The sequence below is a fragment of the Lepeophtheirus salmonis genome, chromosome 14, assembly GCF_016086655.4.
Source record: "Lepeophtheirus salmonis chromosome 14, UVic_Lsal_1.4, whole genome shotgun sequence".
Classification (NCBI taxonomy): domain Eukaryota; kingdom Metazoa; phylum Arthropoda; class Copepoda; order Siphonostomatoida; family Caligidae; genus Lepeophtheirus; species Lepeophtheirus salmonis.
Window position 1 is genome coordinate 27,954,605 of NC_052144.2, and position 13,562 is coordinate 27,968,166.

Consider the following 13,562-nt stretch of genomic DNA (forward strand, 5'->3'; position numbering starts at 1 on the left):
AAAAAACAATATTGCATATGTGTCAACATAAAAATAGGTAAACAACTTTTTTGAAGGCGCTTTTTTCCTATCCTCTCTAGATCCTCACTCATTCTTTTCCTTTTCTCCAATATATCATTCAGTATACATATATGACGTAGTATCGATCAATGTCGACGTCACAACGCGGGAACTCTGTTCATTTACTTAAACAATAGTAACAAAGAAAATACATCTCGAATCTTTAGAAAACTCCCTGGTCCGTCCTTATGGTTTATATGAACTCCCTAAAAAATAGACTACTTTTTCAAAATAGAAAAGTTTACATTGTATGGTGTCCCTATTTGGGCCTGGGAAAATGACTCCAAAGATCCCCCTTCCTAGTTAAACACGACTAGTTTGCGTACTACAGTTTGAGAATCCCTAGCATACAAAATATGATAAGAAAACAAGCAGACAAGTCTATTTTTATAAATATATACAATTGTACATGTTTTTTTTGTTTTTTTTGAAATAGAGAATTGATAAGATGTTTCATGATTATTTTTTTATTTTTTAAAGTAGTCATTGTAAGTATGTATTGTATATATAATTTCACTTTCTTTGACCTTAATTTCAAAGAGGTAGGCACATTATGTACCCACAAATGATAATAAAGTGATTTAAACGCATTTATAAACATTCTATGAATATTGTACCACAAATGAAATTCAATTATTTGTACGTGAATGAAATTGAGGTCAAAATCTGACAGCAAATATAATCTATATTAAATTCATTGGTATTAGGGACGTGTACGGAAAATACCCGAACTCAGAATTTTTATGTAGAAAAAATCAGCATATTACTCGCAAAAATGGGTACGTGTTGGGTAATTGGGTAGGAGTTGGGTTTCCTACCCCAAATTGAGACAGATATTATTTTTAGTGGACCAAACTAATTCGGTTCTTAGTGTGCGATGATTCCTAGGTAAGTATCTCCCGAGTTTGGGAGAATTTAGAGATTCCACAATGTCTGTGCTCATAAATAATGAAATTATTGAAGGTAAAAAATACTGATTGTTTTCATTCACATGTAAACTCAGTATGTTTTAAAAAATAATGGTGAAAAAATTAAAATTATCCCCTGTATACAATATTTTTTGAAGTTACTTAAATATTTGAAATGACCCATTGGTGGTGGGTCACCTGCACTGTAATTGAAGCATCAACGACCCACAAGTGGGTCACTTCGTACGCAATGTGTTAAAAAATTTAGTCTGGGTCAATATCAAAGAAAAACTCAGTCTAAATCAGTCTCATATAAAATTTGGTCTGGATGGACCGATATTATGGATGAACTGTTGATGACGTAATGCGTGTTTCAAAAATATAAACATGTGCCTACAATAACGTCATATGAAGTTAATGTGTTGTAAAAATCATGTTTGCACAACTTATAAATCAGGATAGAAGAGAAAATTTGTCCACAGATTGAAACCGAAATAATCGATGTATTACGGTTTTACATTGCTATTACAAATAACATAAGTATTTTGTCGATTACCTCGACTCACTTGATACTTCATGGCTATTTCATAATTCAGTCTTTCTGATAAATAAACAAAGTAATAAGTTATATTTAGTGACGAAAATCCTGTGTACAAGGGGCATTGAGTATTATTATTTAAAAAAAAAAACGAAAATCAATCATGGTTACCCAGAAAATTTAAAGAATTAATTAGAGGAGAGAAAGAATAATGCTCATGACGTTTCATTAGATCGGCTAAAATCAGCTCTGACAAGGGAGGAAGGAGAAAAGGATGTAAACAAGGACATTTGTTAAAATTACTCCGATGTCGATCCCCAATTCCACTTTGAGTCCAAAAAATGACTTACAATTATACCACTGCAACAAATCTTCAGAGATTTCACTCCGTCATTTTTGAGCAAACCCGAATATTCAATCAGGTTTTGAATATATTTGAATCTGTTTAGGAAAGAGTGTTCACTACTCAGAAATTGAATAATAATGCCAACTGCTAAGGAGAAAAAAAACATTTTCTAATTTCTAAGTAAAAAAAAACGAGCCCGCTAAAAAAATTACCGGATTTACATCACTAATCATATTATACTCATGCTCTGTTTCCAAAAGAATACAATATATTTTTTAACCCCCGTAGTATTTAAGTGTATACATTTCCCATTTTATATAGCTTATTTAGTATTCGGGATAACTTAAAAAATTTAATTATTAAAAAAAAAGGTTTAACTATTTGGCTAAATACCAGAGGATTTCGTCCCTTTTTTCCGTTTCTTTTTAGATCAAAGGTTGCGAGGTAAAATAAAGGTAAGAATATACTATATATTGAGACCGGCAATGTTTTAAAACGATTAAATTTTGATCTATAGCCTAAGATTGCGGTATGGACAGAAATCGATCTAGAAAACATCCCTTAAACCCGATTATCTACACTATTAATTAATTCGAATGATAAAGTTTTAAAAAAAAGTGTTCAAATATGTATTTATTGGCCAGACCCCGTTTTTAACCTGTTTTTTGTCTTATATGTATCTCAATTTATGGGTCTATTTTGAGTCTTTCTTTTGGTATGGGTACTTTAGTACAGATTTAAAAGTAAGGAGGTTTTGTGAAAATGACGTCATATATTAATACTATATTATGATGGCACTTTTCATTTATATGTTCTATCATAAAGTGGGTTGGCCAATAGTCTTTTGCCCCCAGCCCCTCTCTTTTGGAGCTCTATCAGTTATTAATTTATCAAAATGAGCAAATTCAATTTTATCCCAACTTTTCAAGTAACATCATATCTTGGTAGTATTATGATGGAAAAAATATTTTTACAATTCAAGATAAATTAACTTGAATAGAAAATATCTAGGATATCTCAAGGATTTATTGTTTTTAAATTTATGATAAAGTTCCTTCATTTTTAGTACTAATTTATTGTAGTAAACATTTGTGGATGATGCTAATAGTAGGCAAGGTTATATTAAGTAGATGTCTAATAATACATGCCACTATTAGATAAATTTAGAGAAAATCGACTTCCTCAAATGATAATGCAATCCAACCTTTTTTCATACCAATATTATCAATAAAATGATCATATGTAGATAATCACGGCACAAGGGTAAACCATCATTTGAATTGATTCCATGATTTATAGTTCAAATCAGGACAAAAATATTTGTGATAGAATAATATACTTTTATCTGCTATAGTGTTGGCTTATGGTTGTCGTCCGGAATGGGATAAATATAATTTTTTTTTGAGACTACGTCTAAGCCAAAAAAAAATATATATGTTAGTATAATCTTTTTCCGAAAATATTGTCGTTACTAAAAAAGTTTCAAAGAAATAAGGAGTGATGCAGCATGCCCCAGTGGTGGGGTAGACCCTGTAACCTAAATTACATATTAGTTCATCGAATATATAAAATTTATCATCGACAGTGTAATTAACTTGATAAACATGTCGAAAAAACAAAAAGAAAACTAAAGTAAAATTTAATTAAATGAACATTTTTCGACGAAAATTAAAAATTATTTTTTCTAGAGTGCTTAAAATATGCTCTTTCATGCGAAAATAAGGCCTAAAATTGAATTTTATTTTAACGCCTCCCACTTAATAATCACTCTTTAGTAGTGATGTGTGAGTCCTTATTTATTCGATCCAGTCCAGTCATTGGAACAGTTCTTCGGACTGTCAGTACTAGCACTTATTAAAAATAAGATATAAAGTTAATTGACGTCATCAAGGACTGAACTTGCAGGACTGAATTGGACTAGACCAAGAATGAACTGGACTGAAGTCTTCAGTCCTAAATAAGGACTGATAAAACACTACTTATTAGCTAATTTGTGTTCATTACTTAGTGGGGTAAGTACATTATTACGTATTTCTCAAAGGATCTTTATAATTAAGGCTATAAGTATATGTAGTTTCAAATTACTCCCGAGTATTAAAATACCCGTTTCTACACAAGTATCAGTTCAATTGGCCAAGACCCATCCCAATTATACATATTAGTTTGGGGAAAAAGTAATTTTGTATTTCCCGCCACTTTTTTAACTAAGTATATCTAGTTCATTATTGTTCACACGGGATCATACGATAAGGTATTCTAAATGTGTGAGTGTATACTCCAAACGCTTCTTTGAGGTATTACACTTGCCTGTTCAGTCGGGAATTATCCTGCGTCGAGTATGGAGGTCTAAAAGGAAGAAATTCACCATATTTTACATTTGTACTACCTGAAGGTGAAAAACACGTCGAAAGCGACCAATTTTTTTGTGATGTATACGGGGTAAATACTCTTTCGGTTCGTGTTGCACAACAGTTGTTCGAGCGGGTTTTTTTCCACGCTCAATTATGCCCTGTACCATGAACAAATCGACTGTTTAAAGCTGGTGATTAAGCAGAAGAGTCAATATTGGCGAACACGAGATAGCAAGACATCATCAAGACAACGCCAGGCTGCACACATATTTGATGACGCATCAGAAGCTCTTACAGTTTGGATGGGAATTTCGTATGCATCCACCCAACATTCCGTACCTGGAACCAAGTGACTACCATCTGTTCTTGCCTATGGGCAACGCGCTTAGGAGTAAAAATTTGGCCTCAATAAAGGTCTGAAAAAGTTGGTTGTCCGAGTTTTTTTGCCAATAGCCACAAGGGCTTCCACGAGAAGGGCATTATGAAGTTGGATGGTCGTTGGCAACAAGTTATCAAACAGAATGGAGCATATTTGGTTTAATTAGGATGATTGTAACACTTTTTATAAAGTATTGAAATAAAGCGAAAAATACGAAATTACTTATTCCCCAACCTATGTTAGTAGGCGTATAAGAGAAATTCATCATTTACCAAACTAACTACGAGCCCTTTGTTCTGCTCATCAAGTTCCCCTTTCCGCCCTAACCTCCTCCTCTGAAGGATTTGATTTTCAACAAAAACATATCTATAAAAACTAAAAATAATATATACTTTGAAGTATTAACACACTTCACAATCTTGAGTAAAAATAAAGTAAAAGTGAAAATACCCAAATTGCATCCCAATATTTCATAGACATATGTACTTCTCTCAATTATAGACTTTGTATTCAAATTTCTGCGATCATACATAAGAAAAATGTTAATGATAGTTTCGAAATTTCATTTGATTTATGAGACTTAATTGGATACTGATTAGACCTTTCAAATTAAATTTATCTATTTGTCTAATTGTGGTGAGGAATTTTGCTACTTCACTTGCAAATTACAGCGTTTCAAAACAGATGAATCAAAAGAATTTGTTGATGGAATTGGAACAATACAAATGTAATTCTAACTACATTTTGAGAAAAATTATTCAAAAATGATTTTTTTAATTAATTTACCTTGAATTGGTAAGATGGAGTTGCACTTATTAGGTATAATTAAACATTAGAGTATTATATTTACTCCCTTTATCCAATCAAACCTGACAGGATCTGAAATTTTAAACACAAAGAGAAAGTCTGTCGAAAAATTCAAATTACTCCACGACAACATTTCCTGTTGATATAAACTCTGCATTCAACTTTTGATTTTTCAAATTCTAAAATGTTTTTAGAAATAACTGTTCATGAAAATCATAATGAGTTTTGCCACGATACGTGTCGCGAAAATGAAGACAAGTCCGGCACGGACGTAAAAATTTCCCCCATGCAAAGGAAACAAATACTGGGTGGTCCATTGAAATCTGAACACTTACTTATTCAATAATTAATTAAGGTTGAGGGATTGAAATTAATTCATATTGCGATATATTAAAGCATAAACAATTAGTTACAAAACAAAACAAACCTGAGATCTCTAGCTTAAGTACAAGTTGAGAAAATGATACTTTAACATGATCGACGAATTTCTATTCATGCATTCCATGAAGTCGTGTGTCTCCAAGACACCCGTCTACACCGTTAGGAAGTCGGAAAATTTGAAGAGGAAGAAGGGTCCTGTCAAAAAGCCAAAATGGATCTGGAGGAAGTAAAGAAAACAGGCCTGGTCAATTCCCTCAAGTCCATGAGGGCCATGCAAGAGATCTCGGGGTTTCACACAAGACTGTACAGAAAGCTATCAAAACAGTAGGTGGAAGAGACTTGTGAGGATGGAGAGGGCACCTTTTGAGACCAGCCATGGAAGAAACCCATCTCCTCTGTAACAAGACTCTTTTGAGCACTTTTTGCGCCTTGATGCCAACACCCTAGACGACATATTTGGGTACATGTGCTACAAATATGCAATCTCCTTGTGCCAGTATCAGTGACGAGAAGGCTTCAGAAACCGTTAGACATGCAGAAGTGAATTAATGTGCGCCCCTACGATACAGCCAATAAAAACTAAAACTTATGCAGATACAATATTGCTGACTTACGGTCTACCTCCATATATCCCTCCCTCCAACCCCCTTGATTTTGAAGTTTGGGGCGTGTTAGAGAAGAATGTCCGACACGCCTCTCATCGAAAGTTGTATTCGCTCTGTGGTGTGTAACATTATCGTTTTATTTACTTTTATGGATATGACGTAGGGATTAGTTATAGGTATAGTCAATCAATGCACATTTTTAGCAGTAGGGTCTACTTGTATATACATTTTATTATAGTAGTTTTATATACCTCATTTTAATAGTATACACTAATAAATATAAGTTAGTGTATGGTTATACCCCTAATCCAATCGTCTACTTTATTAGCTCTTCCTCCGGTCCGTTACTTCTATAATTAAGTAGCGTTCTTTGAACACTATGTACACTCTGAGCTCCCAGCATGAGAGCGTAATAGGCCACTACCTTCATCGTCAAGAGCTATCAATTTGTTAACTGGCGTGTCGAAGTTGTTACCTCTTGTGAATGAGGACTTACTGAATAAGAAATATAGTTAAATAAAGTATTTAAGCATATCAAAAAAAAATTGTGTGGTATTTTCTCGATTCAATAAAAATCACGTTTTGCGTAATTTAATCATACTACTGCACGTTTTGGATCCCCACTTTGTAGACCTATTGGACAGCGCGCTCGGGAGAAATTATTCTCATAAACTCAATGTGCGTATGCTCGACTCACACTCGCTCCTAGAAAATGAAATATATGTACGTCATGTTTGTATATTGAGTTTAAGACAATATATAGATCAAATTGAGTAATGGTAGTACTATAGTAATGTTTATTTATACTAAATCAGTGCAGCTCAATCTAATCAATTAAATGAATATTTTATAAACATCTTATATTATGGAATAACTAAATGCGGGATTTCCGGGGAAAACGGGATGACGGGATATGTATTTATATACATTGTTTACAGTAAGTATGTAGGTCTAACACACATGTTTTCACTTTTCTTCTTTCCAACTCTCTTCTCTAATAAATGACCCGTACACTAACGAGATTAGTTCACGTAGAAGTCATAATATGTCGGTATATGTACATAGTACAATGTAGGAGCAATGATACGTTCAAGTTGTACACAACATAACTACATATACCTATATAGGAAGTCAAGAAAAGACTTTTCCATCGTTAATCCATTTACTCAAATCCCTTCTGATTCAGCTTATAAGGATGACATATATACAAGTAACATAATCAAAGTTCATATATCTTGCTTAGATTATAATTATTATCATACTTAAAGAGTTGTTTCATTTCCATCATGATTAAACCATTAAAATGTCTTCAAGGAATCTACTACTGTTGGATTCGAAACCAGAAAAAAACATTTAACTTTACTTAAGTCGACAATTTTCTTAAAGTTACTCGAACTGTCCCGAAATATTATGTGAAAGACTTTTCTAAACTCGTGCATAGATTAATTTGTATCTCCTGTTGTTTCTAGTTTACATTCTACTCTTCATTAAACAATCATAAGATCCATCCAAATGGTGGAACTGTTGGGGGAAAAAAAACACGTTTCCAAACTTCAGCAACCCATTGAATATTTATTCTTTCTAACAACTGTGATGCCGAGTGAAAGGTATTTTTTTATTACTGAAGAAATTATACTACAAAGAGGAAATCAAATTAGTAGTGATAATAATGAGATATCTATAACTATCCGTGGTAACTTAAATAAATTTGACTAAATCTTTACTGTAATTACAGGGTGGCGATTTGAAATCCGGAAAATTTAAGGATAATGTATTTTATAATTTATTTTGCTAACTTAATTATGTAATTCACATAACAATGGTCGCACGGCGTTCGTATTCGGAAAACATTTCAAAGATTTTGTATATTTTCTTATACAGTTTTGTTGGGCTAAATCTAATGAACACACTTCCACAAACATAGATCTACCAAGATATTGAGGTCTAAAATTGTGTCGAATTTGAAATCTTTTCTGATTGACAAAATTAAGTAATGCCATCTCGAACATTGTAACTTTTAAAGACCAAACCAAAAATTTCTGAACTTCTGCCCAGGAACTTGTGGTCACCATACTGACCGATGCAAATCCCTAGAATTATGCATTTTAGTAGTATATTGAGGCCAAGCATTGTTGCTTTCAACACCACAATATTGGTGTTCTAAAGAACTCTGCCAATGAGAAGTGGATACATATATCTGAGGAGTAGATCAAGAATTTTTGTGGAGCATTCTCAAAAAAATTTGAGGTCATTATTGCCACTGATGGTAGTAGCTATATCGAGTAAAATCTACTTTTTAATACTAATTTGACATTTATTTGTAAATAAGTTTTTTGAATTAGACACCTGAGTCAATAAATAGATCTGGTTGAAGTTATATACAAAAAGTGTGCTATTTTTTTTTCACAAGGTATGTTGGGTTTCATTCTGAAAATCCTAAATTGGTCTGAGATCGTTAAAATGTTTATCTTAATTCGGTCACACCTTGGTGTGAATTGGTCTACTTATAAAATTAGTTTTAGAAAAAAACGAAAAACAGTCCCTGATTTAAATGTTGGTCCATAGTTTCAAACCGAGGTCTGGACACCAAGTCTCAACACTAATACTGTTATACAATATTGTAGAAGGCCTCTCTAATAGACTACCCCTCATAAAACTTCTATAACAAGGGATCTTTTTCAAAAAAAAAAAAAAAAAAAAACTTCCCATCCCTCCATAAATCATGGCTAACACTTTAAAACTCATATAGATTTTGAAGATGATAAATATGTAATAAGAACTCGAGTAACGGTCATTTTATTTGTGTGGCGTGGTTAAAAAAGGAAAATTCAAGATGAGTATCGATAGGCATTGTATATAATATTTATTTACATGTGGAAACCTATGTGCATGTGTAGGTCGTATGACCTTAGTTATTATACTTGGTAAAAAGGATTTCGTATCTCTCAGTGTGAACTATTATGATCTATGTATTCCTGAAGAGCAGTTTGAATGACGTCATACACAGATATTTCTATATAATTAAGTTTATCAATTGAAATCAAATATATTTGCCAAACTTTCAAAAAGTAATACATTCTAATTTATATGTTAATTTTCGAAATGTTTTCGACCTTGATGCCATATAAACTTTTCAAACCCTTGAATTTTACAAGACCTTAATCTAGAACCAATTACCCATGTCGAGGGGGTTAAGATCTGGACTCAAAGGGGGCCAGATAGATTTGTCTCAAAAAGGAATGTTTGCTTTATGCCACTCTTGGCATTGAACACTAGTATGTATAGGAGCTCCATCTTACTGAAACTAAACTTAATCGTTTCAGATTAATTGGTTTTAAACCACTATAAAAATATAGTCACCCATCTTTATAAGGAGGCCCTCCGGAATAAAAACCCAATGAAGCTTATTTCCTTAATTTGAAATCCCTATCTAAATCAAAAGGGATCGACTATTAAATCATTTCGATATTGTTCTTTGGTCTCAGGATACATCTTTTGATAATGAGGCCAAGATTTGGTCTTTTTGACGGTTGAGTTTTTGATCCAGGTCCCATGTCTTCTCATCCAAAAAAGACAATATTTATTCTCCGTGTGCAAAGTTCTAATAACGTTTTACTTCTTTGAATCCGTTTCATCCGTGTATCTTTCCTGAGATTCTGACCGTAACAAAACTTCAGGGAAACCATCACTAGGTACTTTTGGATGATTTGATTCATCGAAGTCCTTGACACATTTATCTCCTGTCCCATTTTTGTCCTTGATCTCTGGTGATATCTCTATATTTTAATTTAACTTTCCGGACGTTATTCAGGTTCAAAGCGCACCTTGGGCGTCCACATCTTGGTTTATCGTCAACGTTTCAAGTCTTTCCAATCTAATAACGTTATATTTAACAGAACTGAGACTGGTTGAAGGTATCAAAATCTGATTCACTTGAAGCGATGATTTGCCAGCACTATTGAGACTCTCTACTTCTTTTCTTAGATGATGTATCTTGACTAATAAAGTATCCTTAATGGTCCTCTTTTTATATCAGAAGAGAGAAATTGAACTCAGATTGCATAGCAACCACTCAGATTGCAGTTACTATACTTTACTGCCAAAATTTTGCCAGCCAAATCTAAGAGGTTTAAGACTTTTGGACACCCTTGTATAATAAAATAATTGATTTATTTCATAATGAAGATGCTTGGTTTTGACAGGGACTTGTTCTCCTTTTGTGGTCTAAGTTTCTCTTAAAATGACAAAACCATCTTGAGAATTATATAATCAGATAGTATAATTAATTAATGAACAATTAATCTTTGAAATAATGACATGGTATGTCAGCATGAGTCATCATCAAATAAATATCAGGGTCGCCCACAGGATTATTTTTTGGGTAGGACTTGGTTAAGGAATTATTTTGAAAAAATTAAATTTGAAATATTAAACTATTTATTAAAAAACATAAATTCCTTAATTAGGTAGGGGCTCCAGCCCCTCCAGCCACACCCTGCGGACGCCCCGGAAAATATTTTTTTAGCAGTAAAGTGTCCGTTCCGCAATGTGGTCTTCCACCAATGTGTCCATTTGGCAAAGTGATCATTCGACAAAGTGTCCTTTCGGCAAAGTGGCTGGTAACTTCATAAACATTTTAATATGTGTTGCAACCTCTATTTAACAACTAACAAAAGTTGTTATTTTTAATATTTGAAAAGGATTTTCTCCTATCAAAATCATGCGATTTCAATAAACTCCGAAGTATTAATATCATTCAAATTAATCGCCTTTGTCATAATAACGGCCTCAACTCGACCTCAAAAATGGGAGGAGGTCTTGACAACAGACTCCATTGGCAAGTTTCCAGAATTCATCCGGGATCCTGAATATCAGCTCAGATTTTTTGTTGTAGGAGGATTTGTTGATGTGTCAGTCAATTACACCTTGTACAAAAGGGAATTTTTGAATTTGTTTCCAATAAATTTAAGTTGTCCATTTTTTGTTTGATTTTTTTTAGTTTACTGTAAACAGTTTTTGATTTTTGTAAGATTGATGGCTATGACGTGACTGTCTGGCACATCGTTTCGATTTTCTTCAAATTTAGGACTATACCGGACAGGACGTCAGAATTTTTTGTATCAATACCTTCTTAGTGATGAACAGTGATATGTGTATTTAATCAAAGTAATACGTTACTTATTATCTCAATAAAATGACTAGATTTTTGAAATAAATTTTGTTTTCACAGTATTAGGAACAAGAAATGAAGATTAGTTAGATATAAAATACCTGATAAATTTCAACGATAATATATATTATACATAACTAAATACAGTTTTGACAATTTTTATATCGTTTATTTAGAATAGTGCTTCTAAAAACGTGTTAAGCGGAACTCAAGGGATACTTAATAGACATCCTGGGATTCCTCGAAAAATATTTCTTTAAACAAAACGACCTCTTTTGATAAACTTATAAAATTATTAGAATTTGGGACCTTCAGAGAAGTGTCTTTACTAAAGAAGGTTCTGCGTTGAATAAATTTTAGGAAGCAATACCGTCTAGTCTCATAAAAATATTGCATTACTTAGTTGATCCATTACATAATAACACTTGGGCTGAAAGGTACCGGGATCCACAAATAGATGACGCTATTTTTTATTATTATTTATCTCATTTTCAGTTAGTACCTTCTGTCAAAATACAGCTGTCAAAATTTCATGATAATCTGTTCTTAAGTGTGTGAGTTGTGGTAGTCTCCCTACTGTGACACTACTTTTCTAATTTCCAAAATAATGGATCAAAAACAATTTATTGTTTTATTTTTAAACTCCTTCTTGATGGGAAAAAATACCATTTAAGCTAAGGAATAGCTAAAAAAGTGTTTTAGGGCTCCCCTCCATAAAGCGAATAATCAAAATAATTTAAAAAAGTCAATTTTGAACGAAAAAAACAACATGTTTACTTTGTTAGGCCCGGACTTTTCAGTCCGTGTGTTATGTCACATACAAATTATATTGCATAGTGGATCGGTTGAAATTACTTCAAGGACAGTATAAGTATGGGAGGTTCCCTCTCCATCCTTAAACTAGAAAATGAAAGGCACAAATCCATTATTTCCGTATAAGAGATTAGAAATTGTTTGAATCTTTCACCCTACGTTAGTTCTCTGGGTTGTTTATCCACCCCAGAGACTGAAATATCCTTCTAATGTTATGGTTGTATCATATTTTTGCTCTAATTCTTTGTAAATCAATGTTGTCTTTTACGTACTTGTGATTACGTTATTCTAGGAGTTAAATAATCATTATTACAATCTTTCAAAAGAAAATGAAAAATTGAGACAATCTCTTTTTGAGTGTTGAGGTAGCTAAACCTCCCTTAAAAGTATTGGCGTTAGAATGATTAAATACTAAATTTTTAGGGAAGTTTTTTTAAATCTACAGCTGTTCAAAAAAAAAATGCTTAGGGAATAAATTTCAAAATTAAATTTTAAATAATATAATTTTAGGGATTTTTTTATTAAATCTACAGCTGTTCTAAAAAAAATTAAATGCTTAGGAAAAAAAATTCAAATTTTAAATATTAAATTTTTCGGGGAAAAATTTTAAAATTCCCCAGTTGTTTGCAAAAATTTTAACATTTTCAACTGACATTTCAAAAATTCAATTTTTCGGAGAATAGTTTCAAAAATCCTTTGGTATTCACAAAAAATATACATTTTTTGAAAAAAATTCAAAAATTCATAGCTGTTGACAGAAAATTGGAAAAATTAATTTTATCAAAAGAATTTCAATTTTTAAATTTTCTACTAATAAGCAAAAATTCTATTTTGGGGGGGGAGGGGGATCTACATCCCCTCCAGCCCAACCCTTGGAGACGCCTCTGTATATCTCACTATACTTAATGCAGACTTGTTAAGTTGTCCATATATTTTTGTCAAATTTTTGATTGGAACTTTAAAGAAGCTCAATAAATATGTACCTACCTGTATTTATATCCAAAAATATGTAAATTGTTCTTTGTAGAAAGTAAGGAGAATATACTTACATCCTTGAATTCCTCGGATATCCCCATTTCCTCATTCCAATTAAGAGTCATGGTGACGTCATCTAAATAGAGGGAACACTCATTTACAGATTACGTCTTTGATATTAATACATGATTCACTAGTTCTAATTTTGTGAGAAAACGCTTCCATATTC